General features: G+C 39.0%; 1 long non-coding RNA gene across 22 annotated transcripts in view; it reads left to right on the forward strand.

The window, feature by feature from the left end:
- LOC132678503 (uncharacterized) overlaps positions 1-15,215 on the forward strand; it is a 96,929-nt gene that overhangs the window by 10,011 nt on the left and 71,703 nt on the right. For 6 of the 22 annotated variants that reach the window (XR_014136839.1, XR_013554238.2, XR_013554240.2 and 3 more), the window contains one exon: positions 195-268. The exons of 15 other annotated variants lie outside the window; for them this stretch is intronic. This is a non-coding gene — a long non-coding RNA (uncharacterized LOC132678503). Of the gene's footprint in view, positions 1-194; positions 269-362; positions 621-15,215 lie in introns of those variants that run through there. One more of the 22 variants, XR_013554234.2, reaches the window with a different exon arrangement.

Raw genomic sequence — 15,215 nt, forward strand, 5'->3', positions numbered from 1 at the left:
TGGTTCATAAGATGGAGCCCCACATCAGACTCTGCACTGACAGTGTGGAACCTCTTTGAGATTCTCTTTCTCTCTCTGCCCCTCCCCCCCAAGAGTAAATAAATAAACATTTTTTTAAAAAAACATGTCAAAACTCAAAGGGAAAAAAACTGAAGGGAGAAGTAAAAAAATTCAGGTTCTTTTTTTTTCTATAGGGGGAAAAGAAATCATATGGAAGCATCCAGGAGGCTTCAGAGAATCACTAAAGCTCTATTTCTTAAACTAGGTTGTAAGTACATAGTTGTTTTACTGTTATTTTGTCTACCCTCTGCTTGATTAATAATTGTATCTACTTACTATTTTTTTTTTTAATTTTTTTTAAGTTTATTTTTGGGAGAGAGACAGAGAGAGATTGGGAGATTGGGAGAGAAAGAATCTATAGCAGGCTCTGCACTGTCAGTGTGGAGCCCGACGTGGGGCTCGAACTCATAAACCATGAGATCGTGACCTGAGCCGAGACAAGGAGTCGGACGCTTAACTGACTGAGCCACCCAGGCGCCCCATCTACTTACTATTTAATAAAAATTTGTGTGTATCCTTTGACTCGGCAAATTCTATTTCTGAAATTCTAGTATATAGAATTCTAGTATTCTAGAAGTATATAGAAATACTTGTACAAAGAATAAATGTACAAAGATATTAATTGTATTGTTAGTTATATTGGGGGAAATAAAGAGAATGCTCCTAAACAATGGAATGGAAGAATACATTTTGTAATATTCATACCAAGGAATGTTAACGCTGTCATTTAAAAGAAAGAATTTTTGGAATGCAAGCCGGTGCAGCCACTCTGAAAAACAGTATGGAGGTTCCTCAAAAAACTAAAAATAGAACTACCCTACGACCCAGCAATTGCACTACTAGGCATTTATCCACGGGATACAGGTGTGCTGTTTCGAAGGGACACATGCATCCCCATGTTTATAGCAGTGCTATCAACAATACCCAAAGTATGGAAAGAGCCCAAATGTCCATCGATGGATGAATGGATAAAGAAGATGTGATATATATATGCAATGGAGTATTACTCAGCAATCAAAAAGAATGAAATCTTGCCATTTGCAACTACGTGGATGGAACTGGAGGGTATTATGCTAAGTGAAATTAGAGAAAGGCAAAAATCATATGACTTCACTCATATGAGGACGTTAAGAGACAAAACAGATGAACATAAGGGAAGGGAAACAAAAATAACAGGGAGGGGGACAAAACAGAAGAGACTCATAAATATGGAGAACAAACAGAGGGTTACTGGAGGGGTTGTGGGAGGGGGGATGGACTAAATGGGTGAGGGGCATTAAGGAATCTACTGAAATCATTGCTTCACTATATACCAACTAATTTGGATGTAAATTTTAAAAAATAAAAAATAAAGTTAAATCAAAAAATAATAAAGAATGAATTTTCTTAGGGGCGCCTGGGTGGCTCAGTCGGTTGAGCATCCAACTTCTGCTCAGGTCATGATTTTGTGGTTTGTGAGTTTGAGCCCCGTGTCGGGCTCTGTGCTGACAGCTCAGAGCCTGGAGCCTGCTTCGGATTCTGTGTCTCCCTCTCTGCCCCTCCCCTGCTCATACTCTGTCTCTCAAAAATAAATAAACATTGAAAAAAAAATTTTAATAAAATAAAGGAATGAATTTTTGCTATACTAGATGTTCTAGAGGCGTTTCCATGAGGTTTTGGGATTTGCTGAATGGGAAAAGCTTAAGATGCTTAAACTTCTATATACATGCATTTAAAAAAATTTTTTTTTTCGTACAGAGAAAGATACAAGTGGATATATGCCGTCTAGTTATCTTTTTTTGGACATTATTTTAAAGTTTATTTATTTATTGAGAGAGAGTATGCACACACACAAATGGTGGAGGGGCAGAGAGAGAGAATCCCAAGGAGGCTCTATGCTGACAGCACAGAGCCTGTCATGGGGCTCGATCCCATAAACTGTGAGATCATAACCTGAACTGAGATCAAGAGTGGGACACTTAACTGGCTGAGCCACCCAAGTGCCTCTAGTTATCTTGATTTGAGAGTTAGGAGAAATGAAGGAAGGAGGAAATGATAGGAAAAAAAGAAGAGAAAATTACCACCACATCCCAGTAAATATATTGTGATCCTGTGTATATATAAAACTACAGATGTTTGTATATATTTAGAGATCCATTAAGAAATTGGGAGAAAAAAATAGAGTTGAATATATATTTACTGACACAGGGATATCAACTGAAAAAAGTTAAGTTCCAGAGTAGAATGTGTTCGGAGTCATACTAGTCATTTCAATTAAGCCAAAAGCCATATATATGCATATTCATGTAAGAGCTTTTATAAATATATCTGAACAATGAGAGATGCGGAGTATTATATTGTCTGTTAATATTGCTGATGGTATGGATGCAAGAAGTGAGAGAAAAACAAAGATAAATCCTAAATTTTTTACCTCAGCAACTGATGACTGATGGAGACTGGTGGAGACTTACGGAGACTGGGGGAGAAATAGGTCAGGGGATGTGGGATTAATAATTCTTCTTTGAACATATTAAGGCAGAGAATGTTGCTAAACATTCAAATGGAGATACAAAGTGACCAGTTCAACAGTACCAGTCAGGAGTTTAGAGGAATGCTATAGATATAAACACATAGATTTTGAAGTCATCAGTGTATAAGTCTGCATGAGATCTACTAGGGAGAAAGTATAGCTAGAGAAAAGGGCAAGTAAAAGGACAGGGCCCAGGATTGAGCATTTGGGAACATTAGTATTTACAGGTCATAAAGAATGATAAGCCACCAAAGGGACAAAGGTGAAGAAAACAGGAGAGTGTGGTCTTGTGGAAGCCATGAGAAGAAAGCTTTTAAATGAATGAACAGAGAAATTCAGAAGCGATATGCTTCCCACTCTTAACTAGTTTTCATATTTATCTTTGTATGTTATCAGTTGCTACATAATAAAACAGTGATTTAAAATAAAAAATAGTCATGGGGCACCTGGATGGCTCAGTTGGTTAAGTGGCTGACTTCGGCTCAGGTCATGATCTCACGGTTTGTGAGTTCAAGTCCCGCGTCAGGCTCTGTGCTGACAGCTCAGAGCCTGGAGCCTGCTTCAGATTCCGCGTCTCCCTCTCTCTCTGCCCCTTCCCTGCTCACACTCTGTCTCTCTTGCTCTCTCAAAAATAAACATAAAAAATTTTTTTAATAAAATAAAAAATAGTCATTTATTGTGCTTACAAATTTTCAGCCTGGTCAGGACTCAGGCAAGGAAGGTTAGTCTCTGCTCCACATGGGATCACCTGGGACAGCTCTACTGAAAGCTAGCAGTTTTGTTTCCAAGGTGGCTCACACATGCTGCAGTCAAGTTGGTACAGGCTGTTGGGTGGCAGCTCAGCCAAGGCCGAGGACCAAGGCCCTTAGTTCTTCCTGTTAGACCTCTTCATGTGGCCTGGGCTTTTTCACAGTATAGTGGCTATTTCTAACAGTGGGCCTCCTAAGAAAGAGCTGAGTAAAAACTACATTTTATGACCGAGCCTTAAGTCACATAGCATTTACTTCCGTTATACTCTATTAATTGAAGCTATCACAAGACCCACCCAAGTTCAAGGGGAAAGAACATAACTCCACCTCTTAATGGGGGAGTGGTGAGGTTTTGGAAGAGCACTTTGGATGGGAAATATCATTACCATTTGGTGAAAATATCTACACAAACCTAGTCTGGCTTAACAGCTAAAAAGCAAAGCCTAGCAATGTCTGCACAGATGGGTACCAAATTTATTGACAGAGTATATTAGAAAGAAACTGCTTGGGGTGCCCGGGTGGCTCAGTCACTTAAGCGTCCAACTTCGGCTCAGGTCATATCTCACCGTTTGTAAGTTCAAGCGCCACATCCGGCTCTGTGCTGTCAGCTCAGAGCCTTGAGCCTGCTTCAAATTCTGTGTCTCCCTCTCTCTCTGCCCCTCCTCCACTCACACTCTGTCTCTCTGTCTCAAAAATGAATAAACATTAAAAAAAAAAACAAAAAACATTGCAACCAAGTGTATAAGAATCACATTTAATGCAGTACCTTAAAAAGAGTTCTATGTGATATATATTTCATAATTGAAGGGGAAAGCCTGGTTATAAGATGAGGCATAGATTGGGCAGATTTTTTTCATGTTAAGTGACAAAGACCACAACATTATTCATATTAACAATATCACTTAAATTTAGTATGTCCATATAAAAAGATCTCTTTTGAAAAATCATGTTTAATATTACCAGTTCTTTGCTATTTCATTTAATTTAAAGTTAAAATTTTTTAATGAAATAAAGAATATTCTTAGAAAAATGAAAATCCCCAAACTTGGATCAAGAAGAATCAGAAAGCTTTTGGGGGCCCCTGGATGGCTCAGCTGGTGGGACACACGACTCTTGGTCTCAGGGTTGTGAGTTTGAGCCCCACATTGGGTGTAGACATTACTTGAAAATAAAATGTTAGGGGCACCTGGGTGACTCATTTGGTTAGGCATCCTACTCTAGCTCAGGTCATGATCTCACAATTCGTGGGTTTGAGCCCTATGTCGGACACTGTGCTGACAGCTCAGAACCTGGAGCCTATTTTGGATTCTGTGTCTCCCTCTCTCTGCCCCTCCCATGCTTGCTCTCTGTCTCTCTTTCTCAAAAATATTTTTAAAATGTTTTAATTAAAAAAAAAATCTTAAAATCAGAAAGCTTGAATAACCACAGAGGAAATAAAGGGTAGTCAAATATCTAAAAGAGATGCCAGATTGCTTCATTAAAGAAGAAAATTTTAGGGGCACCTGGGTGGCTCAGTTGGTTGAGTGCCAGACTTGATTTCAGCTCACATCATGATCCCAGGATCATGGGATGAAGCCCTATATCATGCTCCATGCTGAATGTGGAGCCTGCTTAAGATTCTCCACCCACTCCCCTCTCTCTCCCCTTCTGTCCCTCCCCCCTCCTGGTGTTCTCTCTCCCTCTTTCTCTCTCTCTCAAATAGAAAAAGAAAAATGTATATGATTATCTCAGTAAATGTAAAAAATATTAATGAAGGTTAACACTCATTACTGCCAAATACGCTTAGTGAACTAGAAGCAGAAGAAAATTTAATATGAAAATGTTTATTGGAAAATTATAGCAAACATCATAATGTGGAACATTGGGAACTCCTGGGAGCTTTCCCATTAAAAGTAGAAATGTAAGTATATTGATAGCACTGTACTAGAGGGCCTGATAGATTAATTAATGCCTATAAATAAAGAGGGAAAGGAAAATATTACACATTTTCTGCAGACGATATGATGTAGGATATAGAATATTTAAGAAAATCAGCTGGTTAACTAGTAGCTCTGATAAAAGTTTAATATCAATGTGGCTGGATACAAGATTAGCCTATTTTTTTTTAAGTTTTAGGAGTCCCATGATCATTCTCAGGCCAGGTGGTTTACTAGAATGATTCTCAAGACTTACTTGCAGGCTATTCTCACAGCTAAGGCTTTATTACAGCAAAAGATATCAAGTAAGAGCAGCAGAACAAAAATATGCCTTGGGTGAAGTCCAGAGAAATCAGACATAGGTTTCCAAGTCTTTCCCCTCCTGGGACTGCACAGGATACACTCTTTCTAGCAGCAAACTGGAAGGATATGTGAAATGTCTGCCCAAGGAAGCTCACTCTGGTCCAGGGTTCTGAAGCTCTTATCACAGGTTGGTCACATAGGCAACTGTTTTGGCTACATGACCATCCATGATAACTGATACTCAGGACCCCAGCAGTGAAATGAGGTACATCATCAATCTTGGTGTTTGTGCGAAGCAATCCTGATAAAGTGGTACAGCATCATCCATTATTCTAGGCATACAGAACATTATCAGGAACATAAAGAGCATTCTGAAGGCCATATTCTTAGTGGTTGGCCAACGGTTAACAGGGTTCTAGGCTCCCCAAGAGACATGCAAAGACTGAGCAACCAGACCTACAGTATTAACTCTTTTCTTCGCAAAAATGAACAATGTTAACCAGTTTTTTTTTTTTTTAGTGTTTTATTTATTTTTGAGAGAGAGACAGAATACAAGCAGGGGAGGGGCAGAGAGAGAGGGAGACACAGAATCCAAAGCAGGTTTCAGGCCCTGAGCTGTCAGCACAGAGCCCCATGCGTGGCTCAAACTCGTGAACTGCAAGATCATGCCGTGAGCCAAAGTCGGACACTTAACCTACTGAACCACCCAGACAGTCTTAACCAATTTTAAAATGTAAGAAGGAAAGGATCCCATTCATAATGGCAACAAAAGTATAATAAACTTAATAAGAAATAAGCACACCCTATATTAAGAAAACTGAAAAGTAAAGTTTTAAGAAATGGGGAAATAAATGTTGTACCTAGATAGAAAGATAATATTGACTTTTGGTTCTGGATAAAAAGGGAATAAATACACATCTTACTCTTCTACAAAGGTCAGCTAAAAAACAAAACAAAACCACAAAAACCCTGGACATTATACATAAAATAAACCAAAGTGATTCTGAAGTCTTACTGCCTTGGGACTTTGGGATCACAGGATGATACAGTGATGATACACCTGGGTTTTCTCTTTTGGTCTCCTATACCCTAGACTGGGTGCTAGAGAAGCTGGAAACTAAGAAAGGCCAACAGGAATACACACACAAAAAGCCCCCCCACAAGCTGCTTCTCTAGCTCATGCCCCAAGAAAGGGGCCACCTACCAAGAGAGAAATAGACAACACTTCCCTACCCTACCAAACAACATGGAACAAACCCATGGTCTCTCTCTACTCCTGTCAGCAATACCTCGGGAATGGGGAGCCTAGGGTGCCACTCCCAACTGTAATGTGGCACCACCCCTCACTTCCAGAGGGGTTGTATTAGAGAAGACTGAATGGGAAGTTGGGATTTTTTTTTTAATCCCTGCTGGTGGTATTGAGCCCCCTCTATAGTGTCAGTGGAGGCCACATGGGGATTCTGGACGTGTTCCCACCAACCATAAAAAGGTGCTCCTCCCTTTACCCTTCAGTATCAGAGAAGGCTGAGTGTGAAGATGGAACTTTCACCAACACCCAGCAATAATGAGGCCTCCTCTCCCAACAAGTCACCCCTCCCCTCTCAACCCAAGGTGATGTCAGGCATAATGGGAGGTAAGATACCTGACTTCCATACAAAGGAACAAGGCACTGAGGTACCACTTCCCTCTTGAGGGATCAAGAAAGTCAAATGGGAAGTCTAGAATTTCACCCCCACCTGGCAGTAAGGAGGTGGTACCCCATTCCTCTCTGGCATGGTGTCACAGACAACCTGCTAAAATAGATTTATGTGAGATCCAGAGTCTCAGGGGTGCCTCAGTGGCTCAGTTGGTTAAGCATCCAATTTCAGCTCAGGTTATGATCTCACATTTCATGAGTTCAAGCCCCACGTTGGGCTCTGTGCTGACAGCTCAGAGCCTGGAGCCTCCTTCAGATTCTGTGTCTCCCTTTCTCTCTGCCCCTCCCCTGCTCACACTGTTTCTCTCTCAATCAATCTCTCTCTCTCTCTCTCTCTCTCTCTCTCTCTCTCTCTTTCTCTCTCTCTCTCTCTCTCTCTCAAAAAAGGAATAAACATTTTTTTAAAAAAGTTTTTTAAAGACCCAGAGTCTCATGTCTCTGTCCAGGGTACAATTAAAAAAAAAAAAAAAAAATCACTCACTATAGAAGAACCAGGAAAATTTCAACTTGAATGACAAAATACAACTTTAAAAATGCTGACACCAAAATGAATCAGATGTCAGAATTATCTGACAAGGATTTTAAAGCAACCATCATAAAACAGCTTCGTCAAGCATTTGTGATGAAACAAATAAGCTTGAAACATATAAAAGCAAAAAGTCTCAGCAAAGAAATAGAGTATAAAGTAGAACCAAATGGAAATGTTCAATTCAGTGGGTAAGCTCAAAAACAGAATGAAGACAGAGGAAAGAACCAGTGAACTTGAAGATAAGACAAAGCTACCCAATCTGAACCACAAAGAGAAAATAGAAAAAAAATAATGAAATGGTCATCAGGAACCAGTGGAAGTATAACAAAAGATATACATTTGTGTAATCAGAGTCCCAGAAGAAGAGAAAGAAGGAGGGGCTGAAAAAGTATTCAAAGACATGATGGCTACATGAAAAGATGCTCAACGTCGCTCCTCATCAGGGAAATACAAATCAAAACCACACTCAGATATCACCTCACTCCAGTCAGAGTGGCCAAAATGAACAAATCAGGAGACTATAGATGCTGGAGAGGATGTGGAGAAATGGGAACCCTCTTGCACTGTTGGTGGGAATGCAAACTGGTGCAGCCGCTCTGGAAAACAGTGTGGAGGTTCCTCAAAAAATTAAAAATAGACCTACCCTATGACCCAGCAGTAGCACTGTTAGGAATTTACCCAAGGGATACAGGAGTACTGATGCATAGGGGCACTTGTACCCCAATGTTTATAGCAGCACTCTCAACGATAGCCAAATTATGGAAAAAGCCTAAATGTCTATCAACTGACGAATGGATAAAGAAATTGTGGTTTATATACACAATGGAGTACTACGTGGCAATGAGAAAGAATGAAATACGGCCCTTTGTAGCAACGTGGATGGAACTGGAGAGTGTTATGCTAAGTGAGATAAGTCATACAGAGAAATACAGATACCATATGTTTTCTCTCTTATGTAGATCTGAGAAACTTAACAGAAGACCATGGGGGAGGGGAAGAAAAAAAAGAGAGAGAGAGAGAGAGATTAGAGTGGGAGAGAGCCAAAGCATAAGAGACTCTTAAAAACTGAGAACAAACTGAGGGTTGATGGGGGGTGGGAGGGAGGGGAGGGTGGGTGATGGGTATTGAAGAGGGCATCTTTTGGGATGAGCACTGGGTGTTGTATGGAAACCAATTTGACAATAAATTTCATGTATTAAAAAAAAAAGACATGATGGCTGAAATTTTCCAAATTTTTCAAAATACATAAATCTATAGATTCAAGAAGCTGGACAAATCATAAACAGGACATACCGAAAGAAATCACCCCAAGATACATCATATTTAAACTTCTTAAAACTAGAGACAAAGGAAAAAATTTTGAAAGCAATGACAGAGAAATAACACCTATAGGAGAAGGTTTTTTTGAATGACATCAGATTTCTCATGAGAAACTATGAATGTCAAAAGAAGCACATTTTCCAAGTACTCAAGGAAGAGAACTGTGAACCCCAAATTCTACATCTGGTGAAATTATCCTTCAAGAATGAAGGGAAATAGGGGCACCTGGGTAGCCCAGTCAGTTAAGTGGCCGACTCTTGATTGGCTCAGGTCATGCATGATCTCACAGTTTATGACATTGAGCCCTATGTTGGGCTCTGCACTGACATAGCAGAGCCTGCTTCGATTCTTTCTCCCTCACTCTCTGCCCCCTCCCCTGTTCATGCACCCCCCACACAAATAAATATTAGGGAAAAAAAGAATGAAAGAAAACTACAGAAAACTTAGAACCAAGAATTTGTCACCACTAAACATACTCTAAAAATTGCTAAGGAATGTTCTTAAAATATAAGGAAGATGATAAAAGGTGAAAACTTAGAATATCAGGAAGAATTAAACCACAATAGAAACTGAAAATATTGGTAAATACCTTCCTTCTTCTCTCAAGTTTTAAAAATGATATTTGATAGTTGAAGCAATATATATAACATTGCCTGATATGGTTCTCAGTGTATGTAGAAGAAATATTTAAGACAATTATAAATAGGGGAGGGTAAAAGGACTTAAAGGGAGGTAAGGTTTTTAAACTTCATTTGAACTGGTAAAATATGAAAACCTGCATACTGTGATAAGTAATGTGTGTATAATGTAATATCTAGAGCAACTACCAAAAAACTCTATACACTCAAAAACACTATAGATAAATCAAAATTGAATTTTTTTTCCAAAAAGGAATTCTTTTAAAAAATCAATCAACTCACAAGAAGGCAAGAAAAAGAAAAAAAGAGAAATGGAAAATAGAAGGAATGAACAAAACAAAAAAGAAAATGACAGATTTAAGCTCTAACATATCATTGATTAAATTAAATATAAATTATCTAAATACAGTAATTAACAGAGATTAGGAGAGTAAATTTTTAGGGGCACCTGAGTGGTTCAGTTGGTTTTGGCTCAGGTCATGATCTCACCGTTTGTGAGTTTGAGCCCCACATCGGGCTCTGTGCTAACAGTGTGGAACCTGCTTGAGATTCCATCTCTCCCTCTCTCTTTGCCCCTCCACTGTTTGCACTGTCTCTGTCTCTCTCAAAGTAAATAAACAGGGGCTCCTGGGTGGCTCAGTTGGTTAAGCATCTAACTTCAGCTCATATCATGATCTCACAGTTCATGAGTTCAAGCCCCATGTTGGGCTCTGTGCTGACAGCTCAGAGCCTGGAGCCTGCTTTGGATTCCTTGTCTCCCCCTCTCTCTGCTCCTCCCCTGCTCGTGCTCTGCCTCTCTCTCTCTCTTTCTCAAAAATAAATAAACATTAAAAAAAAATTTTTAAGGGAGAGTAAATTTTTTTAAATCAGGAGTCAGACACTCAACTGAGCCACCCAGGCATCCCAAGGAGAGTAAATTTTTTAAAAATCATGACTATTATAAGAAAAGGCAAAGGTGTGGTACCTGGCTGGCTCAGTTAGAAGAGCATGTGACTCTCGATCTTTGGGTTATGAGTTTGAGCCACTGGTGGGGTGTAGAGATTAACTTAAAAAAAAAAAGGAGGGGAACCTGGGTGACTCAGTTGGTTGAGAGTCCAACTTCAGCTCAGGTCATGATCTCACGGTTCATGAGTTTGAGCCCCATGTTGGACTCTGTGCTAACAGCTCAGAGCCTGGAGCCTGCTTCAGATTCTGTGTCTCTCTCTCTCTCTCTCTCTCTCTCTCTCTCTGCCCCTCCCCTGCTCATGCACTGTCCCTCTCTCTCTAAATATAAACAAACATAAAAAAGAAAGAAAGAAAAGACAAAAGAACTTGAATAAGCAAAATAATTTTGACTTCATAATTTTTTTTTAACTTTTGTGCTAGAAATGATACCATCAAGAAAGTAAAAACGTAACCCACTGGATGGGAGAAAATATTTGCAAGTCATATATCTGATAAAAGACTTATATCCAAAATATATAAAGAACTCTTAAAAGTTAATAAAAGATCAATAACCCAATTTTTAAAAAAGTTTTTTTTAATGTTTATTTTTGAGGCAATGCAAGAGACAGAGTGCAAGCAGCGAAGAGGCAGATCACTATGTTGCATATTAAGTGAAACTAATGTAACATTGTGTGTCACCTAAACTTCAAAAAAAAATCACTAAGAGAATAAGAAAATTTATATGCAAAATTTAAAGGGACAGGAAAAACTAGGGTTTTAACTTTGTAACTATAATGTATCAAATATTAATTTTAGAAACTAAACTTCAGAATAATCTCTTCCATGCAATAATTAATTAATCAATTAAAAAATAAAATGACCAAAGGATCTGAGTAGACAGTTTTCCAAAGAAAATATACAAATTGCTAATAAGCTTATGAAGAAAATGTTTAACACCATTATCATTAGGTAAGTGCAAATCAAAACCATAATGAAATACTGATTTATATCCACTAGGATGGCTACAGTTAAGGCACTTATTTCAACAATAAGTGCTGAGAGGATGTGGAGAAATTAGAACTCTCATACAATGCCAGTGAGAATATAAAATTGTGAAGCCACTTTGGAAAATAGTCTGGGTAGTTCCTCAAACCTCAAAAGAGAGAAAGAGCACGACAGGGGAGAGGAGCAGAGAGAGAGAGAGAGAGAGAGAGAGAATCCCAAGCAGGCTCCATGGTCAGTGCAGAGCCCAACACGGAACTCAATCCCACAACCCTGGGATCACGACCTGAGCTGAAATCAAGAGTCAGATGCTCAACCGATTCAGCCACCTATGCCCCCCAATTCCTCAAAATATTAAATACACAGTTAATATGTAACCCAGCAATTCCACTTCTGAGTATTAAAAAATGCATCTACATAAAACTTGCAAGTGAATTTCATAGAAGCATTACTTACAATAACAAAAAGTGGAAACAACCCAAATAGGTACATTAACTGATGAATGGATAAACAAAATATGGTATATCCACATAACAGGAATATTAGGTTGGCAGTAAAAAAAGGAATGAAGTCTGATAATATGCTACAGCATAGATGAGTCTTAAAAACATTGTTTTAAGTGAGGGAAGCCAGCCACAAAAGACCACATATTGTATGATCTTATTCATCTGAAATGTGCAAATAGGCAAATCCATAGAGACAGAACAAAGAACAGTGGTTGCCTATGGCTGATGGAGGTGAGGTGGAGAAAAGAGGAGTGACTAATAATACATATGAGGTTTTTGGGGGGGTGACAGGTCTTCTCAGATTGCAGTGCTCTGTGGATATACTAAAGTCCATTGAATTACATTCTTTAAATGGGTGACTTTTGGGGCGCCTGGGTGGCGCAGTCGGTTAAGCGTCCGACTTCAGCCAGGTCATGATCTCGCGGTCTGTGAGTTCGAGCCCCGCGTCGGGCTCTGGGCTGATGGCTCGGAGCCTGGAGCCTGTTTCCGATTCTGTGTCTCCCTCTCTCTGCCCCTCCCCCGTTCATGCTCTGTCTCTCTCTGTCCCAAAAATAAATAAAAAAAAAAAAAAAAAAAAAATGGGTGACTTTTATTGTGTGTGAAATATATCTTAATAAAGCATTTAATAGGAGAAACCACAGGGAAAAAAAGTCAGTTGTTTTTTTTTACATGCTAGCAATAAACAACTGGAAATTAAATTTGAAAAGCAGTATCATTAATAATATAAAAATATGAACTACTTAGGGATAAATTTGCAAGGGATATGAAAGATCTATATACTGAAAACTATAAAATACTGCTGAGAAAAATTAAAGAAAACCTGCTTAAAATAAAACCTAAATTAAAATAATGCTGACAAAAATTAAGTGGAAAGATATACCTTCTTTATGGTTAAAAGACTCAATAGTATTGGGGCGCCTGGGTGGCTCAGTCAGTTAAGCAGCTGGTTCTTGGTTTTAGCTCAGGTAATGATCTTACGGTTCATGAGTTTGAGCCCGTGTCAACCCCGAGTCAAGCCCTACTCTGACAGTGCAGAACCTGCTTGGAATTTTCTCTCTCCCTCTCTCTCTGCCCCTCCCTGCCCTCTCTCTCTCTCTCTCTCTCTCTCTCTCTCTCTCTCTCTCTCAAAATCAATAAATGAACTTAAAAAAATGACTCAATAGTGTTCAAAAGTCAATTCTCCCCAAATTTATCTATAGATTCGGTGCAATACCAATCAAAATCCCGGCAAGCTTTTTTGAAAACATTGACTTACTGATTCTAAAATTCTCATAGAAATTCATAGAACTAGAAGGGTCAAAACAACTCAGAAAAAGAAAAAAAGTTGGAAGGCTAATACCATGTAATCACAATAGTTATTACAAACCTATAGTAATCAAAATAGTTTGTTTTTGACATAAAGTTAGGAACACATACATCAAAGGAATAGAATAGAGTCCCAAAACAAACCCACACATGTAGGGACAACTATTTGTAACAAAGACATAAAGGCAACTTAGTGGAGAAAGTATATACTTTTCAACAAGCGGTACTTGAACAACTGGACTAAAACATGCAAAAAAACAAACAAAACAAATTTGGATCCATATCTCACAGCATGTACAGCAATTAACTCTAAATGAATCATAGACCTAAATGCGAAACCTCAAATTATAAAACTTATAGAAGAAAACGGAAGGGGCTCCTGGCTGGCTCAGTCGGTTAAGTGTCCGGCTTCAGCTCAGGTCACGATCTCACAGTTTGTGAGTTCCACCCCCCCCCCCACCATTGGGCTCTGTGCTGACAGCTCAGAGCCTGGAGCCTGCTTTGGATTCTGTGTCTCCCTCTCTCTCTGCCTCTCTGCTGTGCATGCTGTGGCTCCCTCTGTCTCTCAAAATATAATAATAATAATAATAATAATAATAATAATAATAATAATAAATTTTTTAAAAATTTTGAAAAAAGAAAGTGGACTTTGTGAAAATTTAAAACTCCTGCTCTTCAGGGGCACCTGGGTGGCTTAGTCGGTTAAACATCAGACTTTGGCTCAGGTCATGATCTCATGGTCCGTGAGTTCTAGCCCCATGTTGGGCTGTCTGTCGTCAGTGCAGAGCCTGCTTTGGATCCTCTGTTCCCCTCTCTCTCTGCCCCTCCCCCATTTGCATTTTCTGGTTTTCTCTCTCTCAGAAATAAATGAACAGTAAAAAAAAATTTTTAACGCCTGCTCTTCAAATGACATTGTTAAGAAAATGAAAAGACAAAGCATAAGCTAGGAGAAAATCCTTGCAAGGCATATATCTGATAAAGGACTTGCACATGTATAGAACTCTGAGAAATCAACAATAAGAAAATGACACAATTTTAATGACTAGAAGATTTGAACAGGCACTTCATCAAAGAAGATATCCAGATGGCAAGTAAGAACATGAAAAGATGTTCAACATCATGCAAATTAATTATGCAAATTAAAAATGGAACAAGAGACCACTACACAACAATTATTAGAATAGCTGAAGTTAAAGAAACTGACCATACTGAATATTGGCAAGAATGTATTGTGCTTTCTTCTTGGTAGTGGGAGGTATGAGATGCAATAATTTGTCTTTTATTTTGGAGGTGATGTCCCAGACTACTAAACTCCTAAAAATTTTACTGAATGTGATGGACACCTGAGTCTTCAAAGGATTTATCTCCCAGCCATTGTAGCACATGAGTCTTACCAAGGACTTTACAATACTATCCATTTATTGCTTATTTGGTTCAATTAGCATGATGTCATCAATACGGTTGACCAATGTGATAATCTGGTGGATGTCGAGATTGTTTAGATCTCTCCATTTTATAATTTGACAGAAGTCAGGAGAATTAAAGCAGCTTTGAGCGTCTGACTTCAGCTCAGTTCATGATCTCACAGTACATGAGTTCGAGCCCCGCATTGGGCTCTGTGCTGACAGCTCAGAGCCTGGAGCCTGTTTCAGATTCTGTGTCTCCCTCCCTCTCTGCCCAACCCCCCACCCCCGCTCATGCTCTGTCTCTCTCTCTCTCTCTCTCTCTCTCAAAAATAAGCATTAAAACAAACTTAAT

Source organism: Panthera onca, chromosome A2 (assembly GCF_046562875.1).
Source record: "Panthera onca isolate mPanOnc1 chromosome A2, mPanOnc1 haplotype 2, whole genome shotgun sequence".
NCBI lineage: Eukaryota > Metazoa > Chordata > Mammalia > Carnivora > Felidae > Panthera > Panthera onca.